Raw genomic sequence first — 7,340 nt, 5'->3', positions numbered from 1 at the left:
GAAAAGCCACCGATATTTTTAATAAACAAATTTTAATTATTTTTTGTTTTAATATTTATTATTTTTATTATTGTATCAATACTAATTAACAAACGTGAAAATTTTTAAATTTTTATAAACGCTTCTTCTTTTTATATTCATCTTGTAATTTTGAAACAAAATATTAAAGATAATACGTAATATCAACCTATAAACTATGCTTTGAACAATTCATGTAGATTATAGTTCATATAATGATAATGTTCAAAACAAGAAATTACACGAAGAGATGTTTTTTTATTCTTTCTTGGATGCGACTTCTTCATTGTGATGAGCCTGGAGAATAGCGACTGCTTCGTCTACCTTCGCTTTCAAGGCATCGTGGTTCTCGAGCATATGCAATAGCTCAGAATTATCAATTTCTAGCAACATTCCTGTTATCTTTCCGACTAAATCTGAATACCAGCACTGAATGATTGGAAACAAACGTTCTCCTAATATTTGCTTCTGTTCTTGAGAATTGGCATTGGCAAGCATGGAAGTGCTCAGAGTTCCCTGTTCTTGGATATAACCTGCAGCCTGTTCGAGATTTGGTGGTTGAACCATGGACGGCGGAGAGTTACACATGTTAGCTATATATGTCGGAGAATAAGGCTGCGCAATATTGGCGATTGGTATGGCCACGGGGCAGGCCGCAATAGATGGCTCCAGAGACGTAACTCTTGTCGATTCTGTTCTGTTCTGTTGTTTAGTGATAGATCTTCCATTCATATTAGTTGAAACGTGTTGGGTTTTGGTTGCTGTGAATGTTGAATGTAGAACTGGAGAAGCGAATTGTGCGGATTGCATGGCTGAGAAACCATCGATGTGTGGATCACTTTGTCTCAACGGTGGTTGCGTTATCCAGTTCGATGTAGGTCGCATTTGTGGAATTTGGGTTGGAATATATCTTCCCGGAACTTGGGGCATTGTCGGTACAAAATTATCTCCTCCTCCTGGTTGGCACATTTGGTTGAAATATGGTTGCCCGTACATTCTAGCAAGCCTTTGCATGTATTGCGAAGCGATATAAGCTTTACGATCTTCTTTTCTTTGGGCTAGAGCGACGTAAAGTGGTTTAGAAACAACGATTTTTCCGTTCATTTCAGTTATTGCTCTGATCGCTTCTTCCGGAGAACTGAAACAAACAAAGCCAAATCCACGAGAATTGCCACGAGCATCTGTCATGATTTTGACACTCGTGATGTCACCAAAAGTCGAAAATACTGTTCTGAGGCGTTCCTCGTCGATGGAATCTTCTAAATGTTTAACATATAAATTGGAACCCTGATAACGACTCATTCGTTCCAATTTTAATCGTTCAAATTTTAGTTTTAATTCCACTTGTCTTTCGGCTTTTTTCTGTGCTCTACCGACATAAAGCTGTCTTCCACCGAGTTCTTGAGCATTTAATTCTTCTACAGCTCTTTTAGCACTTTCGGAATCTTGAAAATTAACAAATCCAAAGCCCTTTGACTTGCCGCTTTTATCGACCATCACTTTAGCACTGATGATAGTACCATATTTCTCGAACATTTCTCTTAGTTTATCATCATCTAGTTCATCCCCAAAATTTTTTATGTAAACATTTGTGAATTTCTTTGCTTTGTCTCCGATCATTCTCTCGCGTTCTTTTCGAGGGATGAACTTACCTGCATACACTTTTTTACCGTTTAACAGCATGCCATTTACCTTAGCGATGGCATTATTAGCTGCTTTTTCTGTTTCAAAATGCACAAAACCGTAACCTTTCGAGTTACCTTCTTCGTCCGTAACTACTTTACACGACAGGATATTCCCAAAAGCGGAGAAAGTATTATGCATAGCCTTGTTGTCGATACTCTTGTCTAAATTCTTGATGAAAATGTTTCCAACGCCAGATTTCCTAAGCGATGGATCTCTCTGTAATCTCATTATGCGTATCGGTTTTCCTTTAATTAAATCAAAGTTCATAGTATCCAAAGCTCTATCCGCATCTTGAGGATACTGAAAATTAACGTAGGCATAGCCCAAAGATCTTCCTGTAATCAGATCTCTGCATACTCTGATGGAAAGAATTGGGCCTACGATAGAAAATTTTTCGAAGAGCGTAGTTTCTGTTTCATCGGGAGGCAAATCACCAACGTACAGAGAAGCAACGGGAGAATTGGAGCTATAAGAATTCATTTTCTCTTTAATTGCTGAAACTCAATATCCAGACATTCGACGTTCTCCGAATATATTTAAATTTTTGCTTTTCGTATCACTTTTTATTCTTTTAGAACACGATTTAACGGTTTATATTCTAAAATCTAAATTTCTTTACGATATTCACGTGATTCCACGAATTCCAAAAGCAAAATTCAAAGAAGAAAACTTTTAGACAATTTCAATCTTTTCTCTATTATTTAGAAATGAAAAGAATTATTAACGAAAATTAAAGCCTATTGTTATGTTGTGCTTTGTTATTTAAAAATTGAGTTTGTATAAATAAAATTTAAAATGAATTTCTGAAGAACCAATTCAAATGTATTGTAGATGTGTGTAGGCAACAAGCAATGCTGTCGGATGCGTAAGTCTAACTCTGTGGGGAATCCGAAATCGAAAAACCCAAAATTTTTTCACGGGTGGTTTTCTTTTAAAACTCTTTCGCCTTGTGGGCACTAAGATGGCTTCTTTTAGCAAGCCCATTGGGGATTCGGCCGGTCGAGGGGTGAGAAACGGGGCTAAACATATCCTGACTGACCACTCCCTCGAAAAATTCCTGGGGATTTTTCGACCCGTTCGGATTCGATTTTGGGTTCCCAAAGCGGTAGGCTGCTACTTTCAATGTGGTTCATTTAGGATATGTTGACCCGCATCTCATCATCCGGACAGCCTTTTGTGGAAGTGCCAAACTCACGATGGACCTGAAAAATGACCATCTTAGTGCCCACAAGGCAGAAAGAGTAAAAAAAAAAACAAAAACAAAAACAATAATAAGCAGCTAAATATGCGCACCGAAGACAATTCGTTTCGCATGTACGCCATGATTACGCCATTGGCTTCCTATTAGATTGCTTGTCACCTAGATACATTATACAGTATATACATTTACTTATATGACTTGTACTCCCTCTTGACCGTCAACTGATTATACTTATTAATGCTGTAATGTTTTCTCCTTTAAATAAAATAAAGTCTAATAAGACATATCTTGCACATATTTTATTTACCAAATTTGTTTTAGTTTAACTGACTTCGATCACAATATGCAGTTGCGATTTTTTAAAGTATCAACTATTAAATCACGTGAGAGTGAACTGTATGCAAGACATGCATTAATAAATTCCTCGATTAAATAAGGGAAGATTATTTTATTATTCTTTATGATTACTTGACGTCCCTGATCAATTATTATTATGCTATCCGCCGAATGAAAAGGGTAGTTTTCACCAGATAATACTCGTAGTAGGCTAATCAAATTTCTAATGATCAGATATTTTTCATTAGCCAGCAGAAATACCGGGACCATTTATGGTCAATTACTGATAGCATGCAAACATTTTTATGCTTATCATTATCGGGAGTGACGGCAGTGACTCCCCGCCAAGTAAAAACGTCACTGACTGACTGTATGCATACAGGAATAGGAGTTGCCGAATAGGAGTCGATTTTCCGCCCCCTAAACGTCTAAAGTAATTTCGAATATCTGGTTCGAAGGAAAATAGTTTTCTTAGGTAGTGTGCAAAATTTCCAGATTTTCTACAAAACGGTTGCCGAAATATAAGCAACTGAAAAGTGCAAAAATCGCTTTAAAAGCTGTATTTTCTTTTGCGTTATCTTCATCGGGCACTGTAGACGCTCGTAGAGTAAAAACTACCGGATCTAGAGAGATTAAATTTTAAACTTAAGCCTTACTCTTTATCGGTAAGGTGATCGCCGAACTTCCGGGTCAATAGATCAAAGTTCACGGGGGTTTTCCATAGAGCTAATTCAGTTTTACGACTTAATTTTATGATTGTAAAGAAAAAGCTTGCATGGAAACAAAAGAATTTTAATTAAAATGTTACCCAGAATTACAAAAGCTTAAATTTATGCCAATTAAAACTTTTTATAGCGATTTTTCTAAACGGCGTATCGAAAGCATCGGTCGGCGGTGCGTTTGATTGGGAGCGGTACCCACAAGATTTTTACCTGTATTTACCTTACATTTACTTTTAAGCGCCGAGCTTATCTTTACCGAGGAAAAACTCCTAAGAAAAATTTTGACCGTTGTCTAAATTGACATAAATTTTTACTTGGCGTAATTTTTTTACATCTCAGATGTTCTTGTTTGGATTATATTTCCATCATAAAGGCTCTGGTACGCCTGGCCAACAAATAGAAAACATTTTACGTCTAATTTCATGACTTATTGTTAAATAAACGGAAGAAATTATGCAAGGATATTGCATCTGCGCGACTAGATAAGTTTCTCATTTAATAACGTTATAAACATGAGCAATTATTTGTTGTGACATCGTCATAATGCCGGGCTGCAATTCTTCGTCACAATGCTTTCAGTTTTAGTGGTGTGTTGCCCCTGTACATCATAGTTTTCCTCTTAACAATGGAGTCACGCCGGTCATCTATCTACCTCCGTTCAAGAGAATATTTTTGAATTGAAATAACATCATTACCATCTTCATTTATTGTATTTCACCATTATTGTCTTCATTATCAACTTCTTGAAAGTGAAGTACTATCAGAAATAGTTTCTGTAATTTCTTCATCATTTAAGAAGTTTTTTGTATTTTACTCTTTCCACCCTGTGGGCGCTAAAAGGCCCTCTTTTAGCAAGCCCATTATGAGATCGGCTAGGCTGGGTGGTAAGGGACGGGGACTGATATATCCGGATGGACTACCCCCAAAAAATTCTTGAGGAGTTTTTGATCCCTAATCCAGACCAGCAAGTTCTTATGTACTCCAACTATAAGGGTACAAGGGACATACACAGTCAAATATACATAAAGTTTTTAAATTATATTATATTTATATAAACTTTATATTAATATATAAAGTTAATAAATTGAATCGCGCTATCTATATTGGGACCAACTTTACATATTTACCAAATTTACAACAGTCCCCTCTTTCAATGGGACTAGCGGTATGATGGCATTCGAATGGGAAAATTGCATAATACGAGGTTACCGACCTGCACAAAATACGAGTTAAGTGGTTTTCGAGGGTGCCGACTTTAAATATTTGGTTCATTTTTTGAGTATTTCTCTTCTGTACACAATTTAAAGAATTTTTTAAATGTATTAGATTGAACACTCGGTGTCATAAACTCGTCATAAACTCGGTGTCATAAACTCGGTTGTAAATATAAATCAAATACTATAATATAATTTAAGGGTTAGAAGTACGAAATTATCCAATAATCTTAATGTTTGTATTATTTTTTGCCGAGCAACGCCGGGCTTACCTGCTAGTATTAATAATTAATATAAATAAGCTGTTTATAATTTGATTTCAGTGTATTATTAAATAGCTATTTTCTTTGTAAACTTTGAAAATTAAATGACCTACTAACGTGATAACTGGAGTTATTGTGTTATCTTAAATTATTTTATTTTTATTACATAAGGATAGACTAACCACTATGGTTACTCAGCTGAATTAAACCGTGAGTGAAGTTTAAACTTTACGCACTGTTAAAGGTGCATGGATTTATTCAGTTTTTTTTTATTATATTTGTATATAACTACATTACTAAGTAACAAATATACTAGTTTGAATGCCTAAATACTGTATATAAAAATCAAACACATTATTTAAGTGTAAAATGCATTTCACACTTTAATTGATATTTACATATTTAGAGACTTCATTACTTTTATAAGCATAGTTATTGCATCCGGATATTGCACAAATTCCGCCAGCCATTTTATTAAAAATACGAAATTAATCACAAGTAACACAGTTTCTATACAATTGTATCATTTCTGTCCGCTAAAGGGGCTGAATTGCTCGTCGCTGTGTTTTTGAGTGTCGTGTATTGTTATTTATAGTACTTGATATACAGTGTTTTAGTTGCGTGTTGTTAAATTGGTCGAAGGATTTGGGTTGATATCGTAACGCATTATAATTTTCCCATTATTTTAAATTATAATATATTATTTTTTAATTTTTAATCTTTCCGCCCTATTGGCACTAAGAAGAGCTTTTTTTTTTAGCAAGGCCACAATAGGGGTGGCCGGGTGGTGAGAGACGATGCTTGACACATCCGGGATAGATACGAAGAATTCCTGGGACTGATTCGATCCCGAATTTCCTATTCCCTGCCTCCGATGTTATAACTTGAATACACTATGGAGTATCAGTTAGAATTCTGTATTGACACTGGATAAATATTTTGATTTAGATTTTAAAAAAAAGTATTGCAAACAGCAAAATAAAATTGTTTTATTTTACTCTCAATCTTACAGTAAAATACTTTCCCGTGTTATAACATACACGGGAAAGTATTGTAATTTTCTCAAATTTGATCTTTCGGATCTTTTGCGAATCTTGGCGTTATGAACCAAAACATTTAAAAATAAATAAATAAAATAAACGAGAAAATCCAGCAAAAAGTTACTTAACTTTTCCGGAAACATTTAAAACTGCGTGTGTGGCCAGTGGCGTAGCGTAGTGGGGGCGGCAGGAGCGGCCCGCCCCGGGCGGCACTTTTAGGGGGCGGCATTTTTTCAGAATAAATAATAATAATATCTTGTAAAAGTTTGAACCATTTCATTTCATATTTTTGTCGCACCTACGATTCGGACCGACTGAAATGAGCACGGAATTTTTCATTACTTATTCTGTGACGTAAATGGAGAATCCTCTTTCTTTCAATGAATGTATAATAATGACATCTTGCTCATTGTAGCGACTGACAACACCGTCTGTACTGACTTGTAGGGATTCCCCGTATTTTATTTAAGGGGGCGAAATTTTAAGGGGGCGGAGAAATTTTCCTCCGCCACGGGCGGCTGACACCCACGCTACGCCACTGTGTGTGGCATCATCTGTTATTATTAAAAGATATTAAAAACTTTATATTTTTAAGCCTTTTGCCACTTTATAATAATTAATAACATAAAAGTTATTTTTTAATAAAAATCTCATAACAGATGGCGCCACAGACACAATTTAAATTCTTTTTACTAATACGTCTTAATGTTTTTCCGGGAAAGTTACGCAACTCGTTACTGGATATATATATATATATTTATTTATTTATTTAAGATGACCTTTAGAAATTTAACTAAAGTAGCTTTTACGCACTCAAAATAATTCATAGTCCTCTTTCTGCCGGACATTATTCTCCATTT

At 35.3% G+C, this 7,340-nt stretch overlaps 1 pseudogene; it reads right to left on the bottom strand.

The window, feature by feature from the left end:
- Positions 1-242: 242 nt before the first annotated feature.
- LOC136974927 (polyadenylate-binding protein 4 pseudogene) lies at positions 243-2,353 on the bottom strand (annotated as a pseudogene).
- Between the last annotated feature and the right edge of the window lie 4,987 nt (positions 2,354-7,340).

Source organism: Centruroides vittatus, unplaced genomic scaffold, assembly GCF_030686945.1.
Source record: "Centruroides vittatus isolate TY-2023 unplaced genomic scaffold, ASM3068694v2 contig_359, whole genome shotgun sequence".
Taxonomy (NCBI): Eukaryota; Metazoa; Arthropoda; class Arachnida; order Scorpiones; family Buthidae; genus Centruroides; species Centruroides vittatus.
Note: the sequence above shows the minus strand (reverse complement) of the source record. Positions and strands in the feature narration are given on the sequence as shown.